This window comes from Triturus cristatus, chromosome 5_1, assembly GCF_964204655.1.
Source record: "Triturus cristatus chromosome 5_1, aTriCri1.1, whole genome shotgun sequence".
NCBI lineage: Eukaryota > Metazoa > Chordata > Amphibia > Caudata > Salamandridae > Triturus > Triturus cristatus.
Window position 1 is genome coordinate 92098742 of NC_140587.1, and position 25929 is coordinate 92124670.

General features: G+C 43.2%; 1 long non-coding RNA gene across 1 annotated transcript in view; it reads left to right on the forward strand.

Moving 5' to 3' along the window:
- Positions 1–12731: 12731 nt before the first annotated feature.
- LOC146830290 (uncharacterized) overlaps positions 12732–25929 on the forward strand; it is a 40063-nt gene continuing 26865 nt past the window's right edge. Inside the window, exon 1 of the long non-coding RNA XR_014961145.1 lies at positions 12732–12821. This is a non-coding gene — a long non-coding RNA (uncharacterized LOC146830290). The remainder of the gene's footprint in view (positions 12822–25929) is intronic.

The window sequence follows — 25929 nt, forward strand, 5'->3', positions numbered from 1 at the left end:
TGGCTGTAATTCACTATTAGGACATTCCACACACATCAGGGCTTGTCCTACCTTATACTTACAATGCACCCTGCCCTTGGGTCAACCATAGGGGTGTCTGATATGAAGAAAAGGGAAGGTTTAGGGACTGGCAAGTGGGTGCACTTGCTCAGTCAGCATGGCAGTACCAGACTGCACACAGGCTCTGCATTGGCAAGCCTTAGACACACTTTTACAGGCTGCTTCTGTGGGTGTCACAACCAGTGCCGCAAGCCTATCAGCAGCATTTGGCTTACGAGCCCTGGGCACACTCAGTGCACTGTACTAGGGCCTGACAAGTTAACCAAATAAGCCAATCATAAAACCAACAAAAACAGGTCAGAAAAAATACAGGAGGAAGGCAAAAAGTTCAGGGATGACCCTGCAAAAAGGGCAAAGTCCAATAGCAATGCACTGTTTGCTCACAGTATAATACTGGGAAGGGTACACCAACTGCACCTGGCCATTTTCCACCGCCCCACAGACCCTTCGAAGGCCTCCAACTAGACTTCATTGACATGCCCCCCACCCAGAAGTACAAACATGTGTTGGTAATTGTGTGCATGTTCAGCAAGTGGGCCGAGGCTTATCCAACAAAGAACTGTGATGAGCATACTGTTGCTAAATGCCTTCTGAAAGAACTTATTCCTCGTTTTGAAATTCCAGCCCTCCTCAGCTCCGACAATGGACCTGCGTTCATTTTCCATGTCATAGGGGGAATATGTAAGGGGCTTGGGGTCACACAGAAACTACACTGTGTCTATCACCCACCTGCTGCGGGTGCTGTGGAGCAAAAGAATGCGGTGTCAAAAAGTAAACTTGGAAACATTTGTGCATCAACTGAACTTTCATGGGTGGATGCACTACCACTAGACCTGTTGGCAATGAGAAGCACGCCAGACAGGGTAACGAAGCTCAGCCCCCATGAAATAGTGTTTGAGCGCCCCATGAACATTGCAGGCCACATGTCCACTGCCCCACTGTCAATAGCAGATGGTTTGCTTTTGTGTTATTGCAAGAAATTAACAGAGACCTTATGTTATCTTCATCGACTGGTTCTGCAGGCTCTTCCGGAAGCAACAACTCCACCGCCACATGACCTGCAGCCTGGTGATTGGGTCTGGGTAAAGGCCCACACCAGATGACACTGCCTCCAGCCGAGGTGGAAAGGCCCCCACCAGGTCCTGCTGACAACAGCTACGGCCGTGAAGTGGGAAGGGCTGACATCCTGGATCCAGAGCTCCCACAATAAGAAAGCACTAGGGCCGGGAAATGGAGAGCAAGCTCCACCAGCACCACCAGTGGCATCTGAGGCTCCTCGCAGGTACAACCTTCGCTCCACCAGGCAAGAAAAGACCGACAAGAGATAAGAGCCAGTTACCTGCTCGCTGCAGGCCGGGCCTCCAACAGAAGACACAACATACCAGAGGAAGTCTCCTGCTGCGCACAACAGCCCAGGCCTCCGGGTATCATCCTTCTGAAGACACCTGTTTTCTTCAAAAGTGCCAACTGTCATGTGCTAGTAACCTCTGACGGTACACAACAAAGGCACCAATGACTCTCTTCAAGTGTTGCTAGCGTCTGCCCTAATATCAATAGCAGCACAGACCCTGCTAGGCAGCATTGCTGGCACCTGCATCATATACCCGTAGCGTTGCAGACCCTGTAAGGTAGATACCAAAGACAAAGCTATCAAGGATACGCCCAAAACATAAATAGACTCATCAGATCACAAATGCCAGTGATAATATCTGGAAGACTCCGATCTATACAAGTGAAAGTGGGAGAGTCTGAACTAATAATTAACATAAGACTATTGTCCCCTGGAATAGAGATAAACAGAGTACTGCAACTGACTGTACCAAACCCCCGCTACTGAGTGGGTTAAGAGACCTGATTTTGCAAGACATTTCATTCTCCACTTTTGGATATCGAGCATCAGCACAAGATATCGCAGACACACGCCTTGACGTTTTAGATTGCGTGATTTACGCCATAGAAGACATTGGGATCTGGACGTTAACTGAACAGTGAACTGGAAATAGGTAGGAAAATAGGAACTATGTAAAGACCAAGAAGAGAGGAAAGGAAATGGCCATCTGTACTACAGGCAATACTATGGCCAGTCCCAGGGATAATAGTGACTGCACTGATAATAATATATGCACAAGATTTGGAAATAACGTTCCTTAACTTCGAGTTGGGGGATGGAAGTGGTTCAAATGTAACATATGAAGAAGGAAAATTAATATGATAGAGCAAGACATTCCGGGGAGGTTGAAATTAAAGGAGAAAAGGAACGGGAATTATGGGACGAGCACCAAGGAAATAAATATGTTAAAATGCTAAAAATGTATGTATGCATTATGAACATATCGGGATGTTATGTTTGCACACATCTACCAACAAACACAGAAAACAGCAAGAGCTACAATGTCCTACCTGTCTCTAAATATATTGGGTGTGTCCTAATGCGTGATATGCTCTTTAGGCAGCATAACATGTCCATAACTGTTGCAGTTTCAATGAAGGGGATAGCAGTAGGACCGGCAACTGCAAGGCCTAAGACACAGAGGATGCCATGCATGAACATGCAATCAACAAAAAGAGATCAGGCAATGCTCAATACACTTGACAAGACTGCTAGGAATGAGAAGAAGAAAGACAGGGATGGTTGGGACAAAGGAGCTGAGGTAAAAATCCCAAGATTTAGGGTAAGACAACAGCTCATCGCACCATCATGCATTCAGAATGATAGATGTATGGCCCCTAAAAAGCCAGCTGTGATGGTACGCCCCCTCAAGCAACCATGCACAATATCACAACTAGTGAAGGGAAGGGAAGAATGGAAGAAATGCAGTTTCGGGTGTAGCATTGCAGAATCAGCAAAGAGTGAGCAAGGATTAAGGGAATGCGAGGAAAGGAAGGATACAGCCCTAGGAATTTCAGAAGGAGAATATTCAGTAACACCATCAATTTTCGTTGGTGAGAGTAACTGCACACACACAACAAAGCTATCACGGATTAGGAAGAGTGACCAGCGATCTTCACCTGGACTAGTGGGTTTCAAAGGACTGTTTTTTGTCTGTGGCCAATGGGCATACTTCCATTTGCCCACGGAATGGTATGGTAGTTGCTACCTTGCCTCCATCCTGCCTCAAATTACACACTTCACTGACCTAGTATAGGTTGAGCACCAAGAGCACCGTACAGGAAGGGTTAGGAGGACACCAGAATGGCAAGATGACCTGCTGACAGGGTTAGGGCCCATAGTGCCTGGTGTAGGGGTAGTATATACCTCCATAAGGATACACCAGTTAAAAAGGATGATTGAAGATCTTGCAGATTCAACAGTAGCAGCTTTTGGAAATATCACTGAAGAACTCATTGCCATGAGAACAGAAGTAAAACAGAATAGGCTTGCATTAGACATCATTCTGGCGTAGGAAGGTGGAGTATGTCACGCCATCCACCAGGTATGCTGTCCCTGGATACCTGACCACAGCCACAATATAGACAAGGTAATACATAACATAAAAGACATAAAAGAAGAAGCACACGGCATACACACTGGAGGGATGTGGGAACAGCTATTGCTATGGTTAGGAAACTAGGGATCATGGATATTAGAGGTGAATATTGTAATGATAACAGTGATTAATAACCCTCTGCATTATGATCCATGTTTGTCCAGCATGTTGCACAGCCTTTATATCCTGCTGTGCACAATTAATGTCCCACAACAAATGGCACGGACCTCACGAACATCACACCAATACTGATGATGAAGGAGAGGAGATGGTGGTCAGACATTAAGAATTAGTGATTTGGTTTCAGATGGGGCAATGTAGAAGCCATCTTTCTTATGTGATACCAAATACAGTAAGCTTCTAGGCCCTGTTAAGTTGACGTAAAAATCACTGTACAAGATGCTTGTACTTTTCCTTGGCTTCAGAGAAACGGCTTTAGTAATGCAAGGCTTGCTCAAGACAGATACGTAACAGACGAAGATGCTCGATGCTCGCTTAGACACAAACGTTTCAGCATATCCCATTTCGCAATATTTCTGGTCATTGCTATATGTTGCAATTATTAACTGGAAAAAGTACCAAAACTGATATCTTACATTACAGTCGAAAGTCCCAGAAACTGCCTACTTGGGACACGTGGTCAACAACAGTATATTTCGCACCTTAAATGGTATAGCTGTCAGCTGCGGGTCTTTTTATCCACGAGCATTAACCTTCAGGTAATGACTCCTTTTGAGTTGTTTTGTCATTAGGTTCTAGTCCTTTTCATTTTGGGTGAGCATTCACAGCTTATGTAGACACTTTATTTTTACACTCACACCGAGCTTCCTTCTGAACCCTGTTTAGTCTCTCGCTAACGATATGGCAGAATTCAGTGGGCTTACGTACGACGACTCCTTCTACCAGTCCATCCTTGATACTACACCTAGCATCCTAGATAGCGTTTCCAACTTCACACCTACCAATGTGGACGATTGGGATAAAGTGATGATTCTAAAGAAATCCCACTCACGCACAGTCATTCACGGTGCAATCATGGCGGAGTACTTACGTAGTAATTGTGCACCTCCAGGTCTTATTGTGACTAATGTTCCCCGTCTATTTCTTCAAGATAAGAAATTCCTTAGAGACTGGTCCTTGATAGCCTGGCGTTGCACACGCGACTGGCTGATTCTTATTATCAGCACAGCCAAGCGAGCAGCCGATGCCATCTTGATTGAGATACAAGTAACGGAGGCGCAAATCAAAACAATCATCACCAGTACCCTGTTTAAGAAACAGCAAGATGAGACGAATAAATCGAATAAAGAATTCAAGGATGCAATCCTTCTATCTAAGATTGAAAAATTCAAGAAGGACTTGGCTAAATTCAAATTAGAAGTAGTTTATCCCTACATCAGTGAGGGTTACACGCCAGTAGAATTCAACAAGAAAGGCAAGAGATACGGCTCAACTTATTCAGGCAGTTGCTCTGAAGATAATCATAGTGACTCTGACACTCCTGACACTAATAAACAACAACCTAGAGGCAGAGGAACGAGACGGCCCTGGAGAGGTTATGGAATGCCACATTTTCAACAATGGTGGCCCCCAACTCCATGGGGTTTTCCCCCACAACAGTTCCAACCACCTAATGCATCATATCAGATGTACCCACAAGACTTTAGCAACCAGTCTTTTTTAGGGGTAGGCCAAGGCAGAACAAGGGGCAGAAGAAGAAACCGGCAAGCCCAAGTTCATTGGAACGAACCACCTCCTCCGGCTGTTCCACAAATGAACAGTCGGAGCAGGTCCAAACAGAACCCACAACCACTCGGGCAGAACCCAGAGGAGAGTTGATCGTTAATCTGAGTAACAAAACTCTGGCCCAAGACGAGGAAGCAGTCTTGAATAAAGGGCTCGGATTCGTCATGACACCGGCGGGCGACAACTTTCAAGTTCAATGTGAACTTGCAAAATTCTTTCGCAAAATCCGCCTTCATCATTTCTTCAAGGACAAAGATGAGATAGTGCCCGTAACGGATACAACCAATACAGGTTTAAAAAAACGCTCCACTTTCAATCCTCCCACACACACTATTCCGCCTCAAGTACTTGCCTTTGAGAGAGCAGTCCAAGAGGAGATCAGCATCTTGTGTAACAAGAACAGAATGAGCTACAGCAATCTTCCTAAGAACGAACAAACTGCACTCCGAACCCTGATGGAGGACAGAGAAATCACTATTAAACCTGCAGACAAGGGCGGGACCACAGTGATACTTGACACTCAAGCCTACCGTACAGAGTGTCTGAGACAATTGGATGACAAAAGGTTTTATCGTCTATTGAAAGAAGATCCCACGGAAAGGATTGGTAGAACTATCACTGAAATAGCCGAGGAAGCACTAAAAGAAGGGTGGATAACATCTCAGGAGAGGGCCTTTCTGCAAACTACCCATCCGGTTATGCCGTACTTTTATACGCTTCCCAAAATACACAAGACACAAAGACCACCCCCCGGCAGACCTATTATCTCAGGGATCGGATCTCTGCTAGAGCCTCTATCTATGTTTGTGGATTTCTTTCTCAGACCACTGGTAAGCAAGAAGCCTACCTATCTTCAAGACACAAAAGACGTACTACGTCTTCTTCCTACAGTTGATTTTGACCCAGACTTAGATCTTTTGGTTTCATTTGATGTCGAATCACTGTATACCTCCATTCCGCAGGACGAGACACTAGATACCATTGCCTCTATCCTGAGAGAGACAGAACTTAATTCCATCACTCCTGTGAATTTCATCATGGCTTTGGCACACGTGGCCATGAAAGAGAATTTCTTCAGGTTTGAAGATAAGATCTTTTTGCAAGTCTCAGGTACCAGCATGGGAAGCGTTTTCGCACCGTCCCTAGCGAACCTCTATGTTCATAAGTTCGAACAAGATCATGTCCTCAATGAACAGAACCCCTTCCATGAGTCTATTAGACTCTGGAAGAGATACATTGACGACATTCTAGTGGTGTGGCGTGGTGACCTAGAATCGGTCAAGCGATTTCAAGTGTGGGTTAATACACGTAACACCTATCTTAAGTTCACTTTGGAGGCACACAAAACAAGGATAGCCTTCTTGGACTTATCCATCTTTGCAGAAGATACAGGGTTGGCAAGCGAACTGTACCGCAAGCCCATGTCCCGTAACTCCTTGCTCAGGTACGATAGTCAGCATCCGAAGGCATTACGTGACAATCTGCCATATGGCCAATTTTTGCGTCTGAGACGTAACTGCTCCGCAACTAATCTGTACAAACACCATGCTAGCGATCTATCTGACCAACTCTCGGCCAGGCTTTATCCCAAAAAGCTTATCAAGAATGCTTGTAAACGTGCCTCTAACAATCATAGAGATGCTTTGTTAGAAAAAAGAGTAGACAAACCACCATCGGGCCGTCTAACCTTTGTTAATACCTTCAGCACTCTCACTAATGGGATTCAGAAATGCATTCGTAAGAACTGGCGCTTTCTGAATACATGCAAACTCAAGATCCCAATGCCTCTCTTTGCCTTTAAACGAGGACCTAATTTGAGGGATAAGTTAGTACACACACGTACTAGAGAACAAGAACCCAGGAGAGTAGGCACCCTATGGGACCTTCCATCAGTCCAAGGACATTTACCATGTGGTATCTGTGCCAAATGCCCACAAACTAAACAATCTAAAACCATTGACTTGGGCATGACTAGACCTTGGATCCAAAAGACATTTTCAAATTGTAATAGCGAGAATCTAATCTACTTGCTACAATGCCCATGCCACCTTTATTACGTTGGCATGACGACTCGCAAGGTTAAAATCAGGATGCTCGAACATAAGAGCACCTTTAGGTGTAGAAAGACAAACACGAGACTCACAAGACATTTTGTGGAGCTTAACCACCAAGCAGATGACTTTTCTTGGACTGTGCTGGAGAAGCCCTTTATACCTTCCCACAATAGTGATAAAGCGAGGTTCCTATTCATTAAAGAACAACGTTGGGTTTTCAAACTGCAAAGTGACACTAAAGGTCTGAATGATTCGATCCCTTGGACTCTTTTGTAACCAGGCTTGTAAGCGTCTTACTACTATATGAGTTAAGAGACAGGGAAAGGAGAAGCATTAACACTCATTTATATGTTTCGATAAACCTGCCTCTACCTGAGAGAAGGCAAAGAGCATTGTAAGCTCCTACGTTTTACCACCCCTTTTCCTCCTCATTGTTCGGAAAGATTATACATGTCTGACATACCTATTGACAGTATGACCCAAATTCATTTTAGTCATATGGTCTGGTGTGCCCTCATGGCTATCTCGGCCATTTATTATGTAGAAGACTTTTTTACCTCACACAAAGCTGACACACTCCGTAGCACGAATACGAGATTGCTTTAGAACTACCATTTCCCCATCTGGTGACGTCATCCTGTAGTTTGTATATGTCACCACCCTGCGCGTACGAGGCACGCAGCACGCCGAGTCCCGTGACACGCTGGCGCTTCAAATACACTTCGGTCGGAATCTCGGTACCTCCCACAAACTTAGGAGGGACCGAGACACCGACGGAGAGGTAAGCGGTTCTAATGACCGACTCCTGTGTTTTTGCGCATAGTTTTCTCAGTCAAACTTTCTGCGATGCTTAAGCGTGCCGTAGATGGAACTTTCAACAGGTAGCGGCTATCTCTATAAGTAGAGCGATTGCCTGCCTTAGCCATACTTAATGACTAACGACCTTAGTATTACAAACCGCTTGGCATAATGCGCATTTCTCTATAAGTTTGGGGACTATGCACTTATATCTATATCTTTGATGCTCGAGCCCCCTGTACTTGTATCAAACCTGTCTATCTGATTACACACACGTCATTGACCGGGGTTTGATGTTGAGGTATATAACCACCTGTTTTTACTCTTACACTGAGTGTTAACCTCATTTGGGGTTCATCTTAGTCAAGTTACAATTCTCACTGCTGACAAATGCAACAACAGGTAGCTTGGGTCATTCTTGATCGTATTTTTCTGAACCATGATCATCAATTATTGCTGTCTACCCGATATCCTGTTGTTTGTTACCTCTATCTGAATTCATGGCTAGAATTCTTTTAAAAAAGACCACTCAATTTAAGATGTACGATATATTAAGTGATTCGTATATCTTTCACTGATACGCCGTGTATGATTAATTCTTCCAGGGCGGGGTCTCCTTTACCTGAGTTGGCTACCGGGTGAGGTGAGGTCAGATTTTCACACAAGTAAGGTGAGTTTTCTGCTCTCTACGTTGAGGGTATACATTGTGATACTGCTAACCTTGATACTGAGAGACATCTAAACCTTTGAGGAAGACTTGAACTGAGTGCAGCCTATATATTTAGATCATACATGTCTGTATTTTTTCTCTTTTTTTCTGACAGGAGTGAAATACACCCTACTTGTCCAGAGATCTTACCACATCAGGTTGTATTGTTGGACAACTTGTTTTATGTTTTTCCTTTTCACTATTTTGCAGTAGCTATTACAACCTCTGGTCCTGAAGAAAGCCGGGAACGTAATCCCTTCAGGCTGAAACTAGTCGACCTATTTGAGATGCAACCTATTTGTTAAAAGTTGCCGCTACACGTTTTTAATTGGATTGGCAGAGAGATGTACATTAAAATTTTCATTTCTCCCTCCCAACTCCCTTTTTAATTTTCACATGCACTGCAATACTATTTTCATCACATGAGATATGAATGGCCGACCTTGGTCGATCTCTCTTTCTGGCTTTATATCTATCGCCTTCTTCTGATCTTGGCTATTACGTCTGCCTCTAGGCTTAGAGGAGTAGTAGCAAGACCTAAGGATGACCAAGTGATGACACTGGCCTCTCTTGGCAGTTGATGGAAATCCAACTGAACTGTCTCTGTTCTCACTATCTACACGCTTACTTCTGTCTGTAGGTTTCAGCATTAGCAAACTCTCTGTTTGTTGCGTGGCATCAGTTCTTGTCCTCCCATTTCAGCTTCTCTCTCTTGACCACCAGTTCATTCATGATTTTTCATCTTAAATGGTATAGCACAGCTTAGGCCTTTGCTAATTGGTCAAATGAACTATGCTTAATTTGTACTATGTATGTTATGATGCTGCATCCTTTGCGGTTTGGGCCTATACAAGCTGTCAGAAACGTCACATCATTGGACATTCAGTATCTATGCTGCCTGTCTCCATGCCGCACGTATTTTGCATTGTTTGTTGGCCTCCAATAAATTCTGCTATCTTCTGCGCTGACAAAGAACTGTATCTGTGGTATTATTTCTTATTATTATTATTTCAGATCCCACATTGTTACTTTTGGAATTCTGTATAGAGCAACTGTAAAACTATGTGTGTGGACTGCACTCCACACAGATCAAGAGTGATCCCTTACTGTTTGGACTGAGCTCTAGACAGATCAGCAGTAATCCATTATTGATCAGACAGAAGTCTTTACAGATCAACAGTGATCAGTTACTGATTGGACAGAACTCTGTACAGAGCAGCAATGACACCTTACTGATCCAACAGAGTTCTGTACAGAGCAGCAGACACCTTACTGATCCGACAGAGTAGCAATGACACCTTACTGATCTGACAGAGTTCTATACTGAGCAGAAGTGACCCCTTACTGATGAGACAGAGTTCTATACTGAGCAGCAGTGACCCCCTCACTGGTCCAAAAGAGTTCTATACTGAGCAGAAGTGACCCCTTACTGATCTGACAGAGTTCTATATTGAGCAGCAGTGACCCCTTACTGATCTGACAGAGTTCTATACTGATCAGCAGTGACCCCTTACTGATCCAACAGAGTTCTATACTGAGCAGCAGTGACCCCTTACTGATCTGACAGAGTTCTATACTGAGCAGAAGTGACCCCTTACTGATCCGACAGAGTTCCATACTGAGAAGCAGTGACCCCTTACTGATCAGACAGAGTTCTACACTGAGCAGCAATGACACCTTACTGATCCGACAGAGTTCTATACTGAGCAGCAGTGACCCCTTAGTGATTTGGACCGGGTTCTATACAGAACAACAGTGACCTTTCATGTTCGGTCAGAGCAATATTCCAAGCAGGAGTGATCCATTACTGGTCTGAAAGAGGGCTCTACTTAGTGGCAGAGATCCAAAACGTATTTTTTGGAGCTCTGTATAGAGTAATTGGCGGCCCGCTCTAATGTTTTAAACCTCTGTAAGGAGCAGCTGTGATCCATGACTGATGTGACAGAGCTTACTGATCCTTTTTTGAACTGAGGAGACACAATTACAAACACTGTTGCAGATATCCCCTTTAGTTTTGTAAAGGTGCCGTGATCTGTTAATAGAAAAGCAACAATCACCTATGCTAGGAAGAGAGTTCTATATAGGGCAGTGGAGATACTTCACATTTTGCACGAGGCTTTCTGTAGGAATGACGTCAATTCTTCTTCTTGCCTTCATTCCTTGTTGACCTAAAGTGAAAGGTTTCGAGGAAAGGGTAAAATTAAAACAAAGTACCCTATTACTTGTGTTAAACATTCTTACGCCATTCATTGACAGTAGGAAGAAAACTGCCTGCACACTCTTGTTTCAAGGGCTGTGTTCTACAGGTACACCACTTTCTCTATCAAAACAGAGAAGCTGGGGGCGTGGCTGAACATCCCGCAAGGTGGCTGCAACCCGCTGAGGCTCCTCGATACGACGGAGACGGGACCTCCTTTGAGTCAGTGGTCCGCTTCTTTTTCCAGCTTGAAGCAGTTTATTTATGATGTGAACTCCGGGCACAGGTATCTTCTTTTCTGACCTTTAGCAAGCCACACAGTCTGCATTCTGTATTGTGCCAAGTATTATAGCTAACTCTTTGTTTTAACCAATTTTTTCTACTTTATCCACCTGGCTTGTTTTTCTCTTTGATGGTTTATACATGTGGCTCATATTCTATGAGCTTTCAAGAGGCAAACTGTACCTACGGCAATTTTCCTATTCACTGCCTACAAGGTCCTGGTGGTCGCCAGCTGTGATTTCTTTGGCGGTCTTTTCTGCCCCTCCCCCAATATTGACGCTCTGCTAATCAATAGCTTTTCGCTCACCAGTTTGCTTGGTTCTTTTGGCAATTTAACTCACCTGTTTATGGAGCCAGCCCAGGTGCCCTGTCAAAAGACCACAATCACAAACATGGCCTCTGTTCGCAAAGACATCACTACTGCCTCAAAATGTCAGAAGAAAGAGCCTAACTCCCCCACTAAGTCTCTATTACCTCTAACTGTCGAGGACCTAATGGAAGAAATAAGGCGAATGAAACTATTTGTCAAAGATACCAATGCCGCTCTTCAACGGCTTGAGGAGAAAGGGTCTAATTTGGAATCCAGGGTGTCGACGGTGGAGCAGCGGATCAGCGATGTTCAAAACGCAGCTTCCAGGATTGACGTCATGTCTAAAGAAGTCGCTGTCTTTAAGCAATAAACTGAGGATTTGGCAAATCGAAGCAGGAGAAATAACATCAGAATTTATGGCATCCCTAAAGGGGTGGAAGGCTCTGACATGCTGTCTTTTCTTAAGGTTCGGATACCCAAAATAGTCAGTCTTAAGGCAGGTACCAACCTTAATTTACAATGTGCACACTGCTTCGGTCCTAAATCTGGAGGACCATCGACCTGATCATCGTCTAGTTGCCCTAGAGGGATAATTGTCCTTTTTTTGGAGTACACTGACCTTTTAATGGTTCTGTCAGCGGCTAAGCAACGAAAACAGATGCTTTGGTGTGGGCAGAGGGTATTTATCTCTCAGGATGTGGCTTGTGCAATTGCAGCCAGACGCAAAGAGTTTCTTTCACTTCTCCCTGATCTAAGCTCCATGAACGCTAGATATGGCCTCGTGCACTCATGTTTCTTCAAGGTTACATACAAAGAAAGAACTTTCTCATTTGATTGTCCAGATGATGTAAGGCAATTCATTGCTCGGCACAAAGGAGAAGAGATGGATTTTGGGAAAACCTGAACTTGATAATCTTTCTTCTTTTTGATTATATAATATTCTTACCCCTGTTCTCTTAACATACTTCTAATCTTTTAGAGATTGTTGCTACTGTGGTTACTCTTAAGTTTATTCAGATATCCATTGTATATCTGCTCTTTTCAGGTTGATTTGTCACTAACTTCATGTTTTTTCCTACTTACAGATGTTTGTCTGTTCAGATTTCCCTCCTTGATGTGGCCATTACCATGTGCCTTCTTCCTAATCCTATTGTTAATAGTTCATCTTCATCTGTTGGTAAGTGCTACCCCATTCACTGGTCTTGCTTGTGCAAACCTTCATTTCTTTGGTGCTTGGTTTGTTCCTGGTTACTTCCTTTCTTTTTTTTCTTTATTAACTGCTGTTCCTTTCCTTTTTTATATCCTTGTTCTATTTTTGGTCTCTGTTCTAATGTTTTTATTCTGTCAAACTGCCGCCTTTCTTCCTTTCTACGCTTCCTCGCCTCTCCTCGATACTTTTCTTACACTTGTTGTATACATTGTTACGCTTGACTGAAGCTTTCCTTCTTTCTGTCAACCTCTCTTGCTCTATCAAGTTCACCTTTGTTTCTTTCCCTCTTCTTTTTTATATATTATTTCTGGGTTTTCTCTCCTAACTCTCTCTTTTTTTTTGTTCTGTAACCTTTTATCTTATTCTCTTTCTTTTTCCTTTTCTTTTATTTCCAGATTGATTTTTATGTACTTATTTTCAAAAGGTTTTTATAATGGTTCCGTTATTTTCTCCACAGTAAATGTATAGTGTTATTCTCTACAAATTGCTCATGTTTTTTTAAAAATACTTTTTATTAGCAAATATCAGTATTTCAATCACATTACAGAGGAAGTAATAAATCCGGCAACACTACTACAATAGGCAATAGAAACCATTACAGAATATAGGTTGGAAAGTCTAGGGCGAAGGGGGATCTTCGTTGCTTGCGGCAAGGGGAGGTTGACATATATCCCCCCGATAGGCATTCCACAAACCCCACACTTGATACCACTTTTTAGGGCACCCTCGGGCCACATACACTGTATTCTCCTGAAACATTGACCAGTCCAAATCGTTCTCCCAGTCTCTCACTGTAGGTGGGAGTAGCGCTCCCCACCACTGGGCAATATTTCTCTTGGCAATCATAAGCCCCAAAGTAACCCACTGTGTCGTGTAATCATTTAGGTCTGTCGGCTTGCATATATTTAATAAGCATCTGCGGGCTTCCAGGCGAAGATGTGTGGACAAGACTGCATTAATGGTGTCGTGTATGAGGCGTCAATAAGGTTGTATAAACTCGCATTCCCAAATTATATGCATAAAGGTGCCAACCTAACCACACTCTCGTCTGCACTCACCCTCGTCCAATCTCCCCATTCGTACCAGCTGAGGTCCAGTCACGTAAACCCTATGGAGGCTTTAAAGCTGGACTAATCGGAGGTGAGCAGGTATTGCCACGACTCTGGGCGAGGAAACGACGTCCTGCCATTCCTCATCATCCATCTCGATACCATCTTTGGACCATTTCTCTCGAAGTTTTTTATATATCAATGAGATAGTCCAATCTGGGATGTGGCCATCTAGTACTCTATCTTCCAGTGGGGAGGATTCGGGAGGAGTAGTACCACGCTGCCAGTGGGAGCGCAGGGCGTGCCTAACCTGTGTGTACCGGAAAAGTTCTGAGTCAGCCAATTCAAATTGTTGTTGCAGTGCAGAGAATGATTTAACGTCCGTCTTGTCCCACAGGTCACCTACGCGCGTAGGTCCCATTTGTCGAACCCCTTACTTTTCCACAAACTACCCAGCTGTTCTGAGTCCCATAACAGTGTCGCAAGTGTAAGTCTGCGTTCCCTTCCCAGGCCCTTACAGGCTGTGTGCCAGACATATACTGAGCGCTTGGTGTGGCCCGTAAATGGAAAGCGTTGCGGTTTGTAATAAAGGACTCTATTGTAGTTCCCACCAGAAAGCAGCCACCTGTCCATGTTATAGCCTGGATCTTCCGGTCAGGCGTAGGTACCATGGTTGATGGAGGCCAAGTGAGCCGCCCAATAATACTTTTTAATGTTGGGGAGGCTGATACCTTTATCATACCAATTCAGGGAGAGTTTGCCAAGAGCGATACGTGGCTTTCCATCCCATAACAAATCTCGCTGGAGGCTCTCTACCTCCCTGTAGTAGGAGGCCGGGAACGGGTCTAAGGAATTCTGCAGGACATATAAAAACCGGGGCAAGGACATCATTTTAAAAAGGGCCGCCTTTCCCAGTAGGGAAAGGGGAAGTGACTTCCAGTTATTTATGTCTTTTCGCAGCCTAATTAAAGGGGGATGTAAATTCTGGGTATAACGAAGTGAAGGATCCAGGGAAAGAAAGATTCCCAGGTACTTGAAGCCGTCAGTTCATATCTGTATTGGACACCCCTGCGGTGGGACCGGCTGCTCTCCCGCCACCACAAACAGCAGGAATTTACTCCAGTTAATAGAGTATCCGGAAAATCTGCCAAAAACAGTGAGGATATCTAAGACCACAATCAAGGACTGCCTCGGATATGTCAGATAAAGCAGAATATCGTCTGCGTAGAGGGAGATACGGTCTTCCCATTCTGGAAACCAGCGCATGCCTCGAATCATTGGGTCTCTGCGTATCCAGGCCGCCAGCGGTGCCAGTGCCAGAGCAAACAGGAGGGGGGACAATGGACACCCCTGCCGGGTTCCTTGACTCAACTCTAAGGTTGCAGATTTTTGTTATTAATAACCACCTGGGCAAGAGGCTGAGCATACAAAAGTTGTACCCATTGAATATACTTCAGGCCAAACCCCATCTTTTCCAACACCACCCAAAGATACGGCCATTCAATGGTGTAGAATGCCATGGTGGTATCGAGGGATACTATAATGGCTGGCTCCAGGATGGCGGCTGCCCTGCCTAGAACGCCATGCACCCTACCCAAGTTAAGTGTAGTGCTTCGACACGGAATAAAACCCGATTGGTCTGGATGGACCAGTGCCTCGATCACTGTGGTTAGCAGTTGAGCCAGGATCTTGGGCTCCGCATTTAAATGGGATATCGGCCGATACGACCCACACTCAGTTTTGGGCTTCCCTTCCTTGTGAATGGTGATTATGGTTGCCGTCCTCTGGTCTATCGGTAGGCACCCCTTGACTCTGGCATCTTCGTACATAGTCTTAAGATATGGGGCCAGCCTGTCTGGTTTAAGTTTGTAGAGTTTGATTGGTAATCCATTAGGGCCTGTGGCTTTACCTGATTTGAGGGATCTGATGGCTGTGGCTATTTCCTCATTGGATATAGCACTATCTAGAAAGTCGCGGTCAGTAACCAAAAGCCTGGGCAACGTTATGTTGACTAACATCTGGCGGGAGTCCTCCACAGAATAAGGAGTCACTGAGGAGAAGACAGCGCCGAAATGAGCTGCAAACTTGTCCACAATGTCCTGGGGATCCGTGAGGGCCCCACCCCCCTGTCCATGGAGCTCGGGCACCAGCTGGCTGGCCCACTCTTTCTTGTCTAACCATGCTAGTAGTTTCCCGGCTTTGTCTCCCACCTCGTATAACCACCCCTGGGCAGTTCTCCCCAGGGTTTTAGCCTGGTCAGTCCCTAACGCTCTAAATTCCCGCTGTTTGAGTGTGAGGTGGTGAAGTTTATTGGGTGTGTCGTCTAAAATCAGGTCAGCCGCCAATTGGCTAATCTCCGTCTCAATGACTTCCATTTCCCTCTGACGCTCTTTCTTCTTTCCCGAGATTAAAGAGAGGGCCTGACCCCGGATCACAGTTTTGAAGGCCTCCCACAGGATCTGCGGGGATTCCACAGAGCCCTCACTGTCAATAAAGCAGTTATCTATGGCCACGAGGAGTTCCTTGCAGAGTTTTGGATCTCGGAAATACCACGGGTTGATGGGGGCCACCCGTCCCACCTGTCTATAGCTGGGGACCAAGTGGAGCCAAATTGTCGAGTGGTCAGAAATGCCTCTTGCAAGATGTTTAATTTCATGAATGTGGGCAATTTGGGACGCGGGGACGAGAAAATAATCTATACGTGATAGGCTCCCATGGACCCCAGATTGAAAGGTGTGCTGCACTGTGTTTGGGTGATAGGACCTCCAGCCATCCACCAACCCCATGGTCTCAAGGAAGTCAGGGAGCCAACAAGAAGAGGAGTTAACTGCACGGGGGTATACCCAAGACAACTGAGTTCAGGTCCCCAAATTGCTCATGGTTGTTTCTAACTTCTTTTTCTCTTTTTCGTGACTGGTAATGTACGTGTCCTGGAATGTGAAGGGTTTACGGAATCCTATTAAGAAACAAAGGGTACTTTGGCAGGAATTTAACTGACAATTCTAGAGCTTTTTTTTAAACATAATGCATCTTGCATCCAAGAGCTCAACTCCTTTCTTTAGTGGCTATTGCCTTAGACTCTGAAAAAGCCTTTGATCGTCTTCACTGGCTTTTTTTGATGCACACCCTTAAGTAGCACAGCTTTGGTCCTGTTATTTTGTCCTTCATTAGCTTTCTTTATTCCTCCCCAACTACCTCTGTTTTTGTCAACAGATCCCAATCATCTTAGTTTACTCAGGGCTGCCCCCTCTTTCCCTTATTGTTTATACTATCCCTCGAACCCTTTCTTCACTTCTTACGTCATTATTCTTTATTTCATGGGTTTCAGCATAAAGTGTCTCAAACTAAGTTTACCGCTTCTGCGGATGACATCCTGTTATATGTGTTAAACCCTCAGGTTTCCATTCCTGCTTTTAATGATCTTTTGTCTCCCTTTGCCTCTGTATCGGGATATAAGTCAAACTTTACCAAGTCTGAAGTTCTACCCCTAAACAAATTCTGCTTAAAGGAGATTTTCGTGGATGTGGGTTTTCAATGGAATCCTAAACATATCTCTTGCCTGGGAATTAAATATTCTTTCTCCATTGCTAAATAAGCCCAACTTAATTTAGATGATGTCCTACTTAAAGTGCAACATATGTCAGAAAAATGGTCACCCTCATATTTGTCTTGGTGGGGTAGGTTGGGCACAATCAAGATGATGATGCTTCCCGTCAACACTTTTTATTTATCCATGCTACCAGTCAAGATTCCATTGAAATTCTTCAAATCACTCAACTGTGTCTTAATTAAGTTCTCATGGAACAAACTTAAGGCCCGTAGTTCTCAGTCTTCGTTATCTGCGACCAAAGATAAGGGCGGTGTTAATTTCACCAATTTCAGATAGTACTACTCTTCTTTTTTGATACGTCAACTTTTACCTTATCTTTCCTTTCCCGAGGACACTCCTTCAATGGTCTGGGGTAAATTGGAAGACTCTTTAATCCAACCTTTTCCTTTCTCATCATTACCTACTTTTCCGCATCCTCCTTGCTCTTTCTTATTTCACACTCCAAAATGCTCTCTCCTTTGCAGAAGTTTCTTGATGCCTCTATATGGCACAATAGATCCATTAATTTTCTAATCGTATCATTTTCTGGAAGGATTGGGTCAATAAGGGGATAATTCAAGTCAAGCATTTATTCCACGTAACAATCCCTCTCTCCTTCAGTGAGCTTCAATTTAAATATGGACTGCCCGCCTCCTCTCTTCATAAATATGATTCTTTTTAAATCTATCCTGATTCAGCAGTACTCCTTTCTTTCCCAACCCTCTTTCCCTTCACCGGATTCATCATTAGTGCCACTGCCCACTTCCTCTTCCTTCAAGGCTTCTCACATCAACAAATATCTACATTACTCTCTTCCCAATCGATCTAAGAGTAAGGTTGAACTGTTATGGGAAACAGGTTTACAACAAACCTTCTCTATATACACCTGGAACTCCATCTGGGCACGTTTACACCACATGTCCTGTAATGCTAGCACTACCCAGACTTTATATTACTTTTACAATAGGCTGTACCTAACCCCATCATCTATTTCTAAATACACCCAGGGTTCCTCACTTGCCTGCTGGATCTGTTCAATTACTCCTGGTACATACTTACACTCCTTTTTATGTCCATATATTAACTTGTTTTGGTGAAAAGTTTGTTAAACAATTTCTTCTATATGTTCTATGAGTTTTATCTTTAAAATAAACTCCATATTTCTGGGAAATACTTCCCCAGTCTGGTTTGGTGCCCGTAAACCTGGACCATTTGTGGATCTGTTATTGGCAATTGCCTTCCAGGTTATTACTTCCAATTGGAAAGGTCACCCTTTCTGCCTGGTGGAACCTTCTCTGCCATCACCACAGATTGGACAGGGCTTTTGTCACTTCTTCTCACCAACTTCTCCAAAAAGAGGCTTTCTGGCCTCCACTTACCAATTATTTATCTTCCCGTGCTACTCAGATCCAGGATAATACTTTTGTTTTTCAACCACCATGAGCCTTACCGTCTTAAGTTCCTTACACTGTATATATTAGAACATTTACTGTTACCTTTGTGGTATTGTTTATTCACTGTGTAATTATTGAAGTTAAATATGATTATTTCTATATAGAGCGCTGGATTTTTCTTTTGTATGTTCTTTTAATTTCTTCCTCCCTCCCTTTTATCATAAATGCTAAGTTAATAAGGTATATTCTTCATATTGACTCTTCTACTCCATTGTTAACTATTTTCATTGTACCATATCACATTCATATTTCGATTTTCATACATTTGTATTATGTTTCTTTGATTACTTTTAACTTATATTGTAAATTGTATCCTTGTTATTTCATGTATTTCAATTAAGCTACATTAAACAAAAAAAAACAGAAGCAGTTACTAATAGAACAGGTGGCTAAGGCATGAATAATACAGACCCTTTTGGTTCATTGGATACTAGAGCCACATATGCTAGTACTTAACCTACCAGATAGGGAACAAGCACACAAGTTAAGTCCCCACCTTCTTTTCCATCTACGGTTCCTACAGACGGCTACAGATAGACTAGTCTGCTGGTCTTTTTTTCCTTGGTGAGGGGGGAGCTAGCACGATGCATCTTACATGGGTTTGCTGGCCACTAAGACACACTTACAATTCATCCACTGGGCCTCCAACCCTCCACCATAGTACTTGGCCAAAGGTGGACCACTGCCATAATTACATCCCCATGGCCTCCCCTGCAAAATAGCAGTCTACGCTATTCTCTCTCCAGGCTCTAAAATCTGGGAGATGTCCTAATGTTCCATCTACCAGGATGGCATTTTAGTTTTCCTATTAATTGTACTCTAGAATGTGCTGCATATATTATTGAAAACATGGAAATGATGGCCAATTTACCAGATGTATCAGAATGTTTTCTTGTTGGAGATGTAGAAGTGGTCACGGTTTCTGATGCAGAAGTTTGTGTGTGAACAATCATCTTGAAGGCATTTGTAAACAATAGTGTTTTTGAGGGTGTGATAGCAGGATTTCCTGGGGTGTTAGCTTTGGATGTGTTTTTAGGTGGTGAGGTTGGGCATATGCTCTCCACTGCTCCAATCAAATAGCAAGTTAAATCCACCAGAGCTCCATCCACTTTACAGATGCCATCTGCACCTTTTTTGATCACTTGATAGTTGCCATCAGCAAGTTTATTGATAACTCTGTGCATGCCATCTTCAATAGCCCGCTTTACTTTGCATGGGACACCAATAGTTATAATTGTTGATTTCAGGCTAGTCGTCGTTGTGTTCTGGCTCGTCAGGATGAGTTTGGTTTCTGTTAAGACATAAATGTGATTGTAATTAGACTCTCCCTGAAGTGTCACTAGCAGTATCTGACATAAATGTGTTATTATTATTATTATTATTATTATTATTATTATTATGTACATGCAAAAACAAACGCTTTTGTGAAAATTGAGATGCACGGATTTTATATTCTATAATATCAAACTCTGATCCATTACTGCTGAGATGGATCTCTGTTTAAAGAAGCGGTGAGCCCTTACTGATAGCTATAGCTTTATATAGAGCAGTGGTGACCCTTAGGGATGTGACAGTGCTGTGTATGTGGACCTCCAGGGAACTTTCTATAGGGAACAAGAGGTGACCCCAATCTGAAGTGTCACCGCTTGAGATAGAGCAACAGATATTCATATTTTTGTAACAGCTCTTTAGACAGACATACAGTAATTTTCCTGAACAGTAGCCCCTTTAATGGTGCTATTGATATCTATAAAAGTTATCTCTACTGCTCAATCTGATTGCACAGAGGTGTGTACTGAGTAGCAGTGATCCCTTACTGATGTGATGGGATTCTTCAGAAGGTAACTGATTGGACAGCACTGTATACAGATCCGCAGTGTTCTGTTACCTACCGGACATCGCTCTGTACCGAGCAGCTGTGATCTCTTATCGATTGGTCTGCGTACTGTACAGATCATCAGGGACCTTTGCTGTTTGGTCAGAGCTCTATTCCAAGCAGGAGTGATCCCTTACTGATCGGAAAGAGGGCTATACTGAGTGAAAGTGATCCCAGCACAAACTGCAGTGCTCTGTATGGAGCACCTGTGATCTCTTTCTGATGTTTCAAAGCTTTATAAGGAAAGAAATGAGTCCATAACTGATGTGACAGAGGTGTGCACCGAGCCATACTGATCCCTTATTGAACTGATGAGATATGCCTAAAAAGGAAGTGGCTATTTACAATGCCAAACAGTACATAACCTCTACTATTTACCCAGCGGCTGGCAAAATAGTACATAATCTCAGGTGTTTAGCCAGCCACAGGCTAAATAGTAGAGATGATGTACAGTTTGACAGGCGTCCAGATCAATACTGTGAAGGAGGTCTTTATTTAGCCAGCCATGAAGATAAAAGGGACTTCAGGCAATGGTAGAGTGGTGGCCATCTTTTACTGGGGATGAAACATACTTGAAGCCTTTTTAAAGTAAGTGCATAAACAGATATACAATAGTTCATACAAAGGTGAACGGATTAATCTAAGTGATTTATAAATGAAAAAACAGTAAATCTATTTTGAATAAAACCATTTATGTTATTTTAACATTCAAATAAGAAATGCTTGATTTAAGCTTTTGTTTTATGGCCTCCCGCATATGGCACACAGCTGTTTTATCCATCAGTCTAGGAGTATTCGGCTTTCTGCAAAGAATAATGAATATGGGTTTAAAGCATGTTTCATAAATGTTTTATTCACTCATTCACATACATTGCTTTTGTAATGTTTATGATCCTTCTTTTGGTGATTTCGGAAGGCTGGGCCCTTTTTGGGCTTCCTATGCAGCATGTGCTATCTTTCGACTTTTTTAAGGAGGATTATGATTGCCTAGTGTTAGAAATTGGGTCTCTAGTTGACAGAGGTATGCACCCTGGCCAAGTATGAAACACCCTCCTAGTCAGGGTACGCTAGATACAAACCAAAAGATAAACTGTGCTCACCCTCTGGTAGCCTGGCACAGAGCAGTCATGCTTAACTAAAGAGGCAATATATAAAGTATTTAGGCAACACACACAGTAACAATGAAACCACAACAAAAAAAATCCCCTCAGGGTGTCCGATTCACAAAGGTAAACTTAGACCAAAAGTCTAAGCTTAAACCAGAAGTCTAAGTTTAGGCCTAAAGTCTAACTTTACTACTAGTAGCTTTACTACTAATAACTAACTGAGACCAAAAGTCTAACTTTAGTCCTAGTAAAGTTAGACTGTAGGACTAAACTTAGACTTCAGGACTAAACTTATACTTTTGGTCTAAGTTTACCATTATGAATCGGGCCCAATGTTAGGAAAATAGATGATACCAACAAAAATCCAATAAGTAGAACCAAAGTTAAGATTTTTGGAAAGATAGCATTAAAACATTGTGCTTTTAGTCAAAAAGTGTCAACCGGGGATATCTGTGCACGCTTGACCGAGTTCAATCCGAAGTTCAGCCCGACTGCGATGGAGCGTGTGTCAGATACACGGACCAGCCTTGGCCCGCTGAAAAAGTACCTTGGATGGAAGTTTCGTCGACATCAAAGTCCCAAAGCGAGGAGCAGAGAAGGCGATCCGTCATTATCAATCCCTTGGATGCAGGCGATACGTCGTCGTCGAGCCGCACAGTTCATTGTAGCGATGTTCTTGAGCAGCACTGCATTGGTGTTGAAGGAAATGAATCGATTCCAATTGGGGCAAAGTCGCTGATGCATGCATTCTGCGGGGTCAGCACAGAAACGCTCCCTTTCAAGGGCCCAGGACTATATTGGCACCACTTGGTAGGGCACGTCACACAGATGGCAGAGTCTAGGTGCTGTTGCAGGAAGTCTTTGATGTCCCTGAGACTTCAGAAGGGGGGATAAGCCAGCATGCCCTTAGAGTCACTCTGGGTTCAAGTGAGTGGGTCCAGTCCTTTCCTCAGCAGGACAGAGGGGAGCAGGCAGAACAACAGAGCAGAAAACAATTCTTCCAGAGAAGCGGTCCAGTAGAGTGGCAGTCCTTGTAGCAGCACAGCATTCCTTCTTCATGGCAAAGTTCTTCATAGGCCCAGTCGTTTACTGTTTTGGTGTAGTCAGAGACTCAATACTTATTCCCAGTTCTGCCTTTGAAGTGGGTGCTTATAGCCAGTTGTGCTTTTACAGTAGGGGTGACTTTAAAGAAAGGCCCTTGGAGTGCACAGAGGTCCTTTCTTCGTAATCAGCCATTTGTGGGGGCATGCAACTACCTATTCAGTTGTAAGTGGCAGCTCCTGGCCTGGAAGAGCCATCTGTATTGCTCCACCCTTCAGATAATACAGAATCTCCCACACGGTGGCTCAAACACGGCGAAGCAAAACATAAAACACAACAACACCTAGAAAAGGGTTTTATTTTACAAAATGCAAAGACTCTCTTATAAAGAGTAAGGCTTGGGGTTTTATTAATGCAGTGCTCTCTAACAAAGGCTTTCAAAGACCTCATATAAATCACATTCAAATACACATATATATATATATATTACCTACTGGCGGTCGCCAGTAGGTAGTTATAGTTAGGACCACGTTTCCATAGGAAATCCGCAACATTCTATTTTGAATAACTTTTGCGCCGGTCGACGAATCTTCGCGAATTTTTCAAAATAGGTGGGGCGCTACGCTCCGCTCCTACCCTGAAAGTCTCGGGGGGATTCGTCAAGCGGGGGCTGAGATAAAAGGGGGGTCCCAAAACGCGTTTTTCCCATGCATTTTTGCATAGGACCTTTAGACACAGCTACAGCCCGAACGGCTGAACAGAATTACTTGAAATTTGGCAGAGAGGTAGTCCTCAGGTCAAGGAAGTGCCTTTTGTAGGTTTGGTGTATATCTGTTCAGTAGATTCTGAGAAAATAGCCTTTAAATCAATATATATATCTGAGCCAGCTTACGGTGCACTTACGGTGCGCTTACCGTACGCGTACGGTGGCGTGCGCGAGCGCGATTCTGATTGGCTCTTAGATCTTAGTAAACATTCGAATCGGCCGAAACCAGGAAGCAGCGGCCGCCATTTTCTCTCTCGCACTGAGAGTGTGGATTAAAATACTAAGCACAAAAACATGTAAAGGGGCTGTTTGGACAGCTCCAAAGCACCTAGCCATGTTGAGGGAGTCCCCAAAGATCCCCCAAGGCCAAAAACTGATTTTTTTTTTCCGCTAATTTCGCCGATTACGCTTACCGTACGCGTACGGTAAAAAAAAATTAAAAAAAAAAAATTATCCACACTCGCCCCACCCCGTGTGCAAATGGTGCCCGAAGTGCTTGGCTTATAACAGGTGTGAAAAATTAAAATATTACCTTTCAAAACGAAGTGCATCATATGTCCTCCATGTGCGCACGGTGCGCGAAGCGCATCGTGCGTACATGGCCCATCTAGCGTAACGTGGGCACGCGGTGCGCGTAGCGCACCACGTGCCCACCGTGCGTGCACGGCACTAACTGCGTAAAGTAGGCACGCGGTGCGCGAATCGCACCGTGCGCGCACGGAACGAACTGCGTTAAGTGGGCGCGCACGCCACGAATGGCGTAAAGTAACTTAGCATTTAAAAAAACGTACAAATTCACTGAAAAAACCATAGGTTTCACACACGTTATAGTTAGGAATTAGCATTTAAAAAACCTTGCAAATTCACTGAAAAAACCATAGGTTTCACACATGTTATAGTTAGCGGAAATTTTACTGATAAAAAACCAATGAAATTCCCCCGTTATAGTTAGTGCAGGCAACTATAACTCACGCGACCGCAATCTTCTGCTGATGACATATGTGTCTTTATGAAAAAAAAATATTTGTAATATATGTATAGCTAAAAATTTATGGAAGAAGACATGGGCAAATAAGTGTCTAAATACAGTATTAGCATCAGCAGAGGATTGCGGTCGCGTGAGTTATAGTTGCCTGCACTAACTATAACGGGGGAATTTCATTGGTTTTTTATCAGTAAAATTTCCGCTAACTATAACATGTGTGAAACCTATGTTTTTTTCAGTGAATTTGCAAGGTTTTTTAAATGCTAATTCCTAACTATAACGTGTGTGAAAGCTATGGTTTTTTCAGTGAATATATATATATATATATATATATATATATATATATATATATATATATATATATATATATATATATATATATATATATATATATATATATATATATTCACTTAAAAAACCGTAGGTTTCACACATGTTATAGTTAGCTGGACACTTCACTCGTAAAAAACCAATGAAATTTCCCCGTTATAGTTAGTGCAGGCAACTATAACTCACGCGACCGCAATCCTCTGCTGATGACGTCAGATATTACATCACTGATGACATATGTGTCTTTATGAAAAATAAATATTTGTAATATATGTATAGCTAAAGATTAATGGAAGAAGACATGGGTAAATAAGTGTCTAAATACAGTGATGTAATATCTGACGTCATCAGCGGAGGATTGCGGTCACGTGAGTTATAGTTGCCTGCACTAACTATAACGGGGGAATTTCATTGGTTTTTTACGAGTGAAATGTCCAGCTAACTATAACATGTGTGAAACCTATGGTTTTTTAAGTGAATTTGCAAGGTTTTTTAAATGCTAATTCGTAACTATAACGTGTGTGAAACCTATGTTTTTTTCAGTGAATTTGTACGGTTTTTCAAATGCTAAGTTATGTATTTATTAATTATTTTTTTTTCAGGTTTTTCACCGTGCGCGCATCGTGATTTTTTTTTTTTTTTAAATCGCGAAATTCTATTTTGAATAACTTTAGCGCCGGTTGACTTATCTTCGTGAAATTTTCAAAACTAATGGGGCGCTCCGCTCAGCTCCTACCCTGAAAGTCTCGGGGTGATTCGTCAAGCGGGGGCTGAGAAAAAAGGGGGGTCCCAAAACGCATTTCCCCCATGCATTTTCACATAGGACCTTTAGTCGAAGGTACAGCCCGAACTGCTGAACAGAATTACTTGAAATTTGGC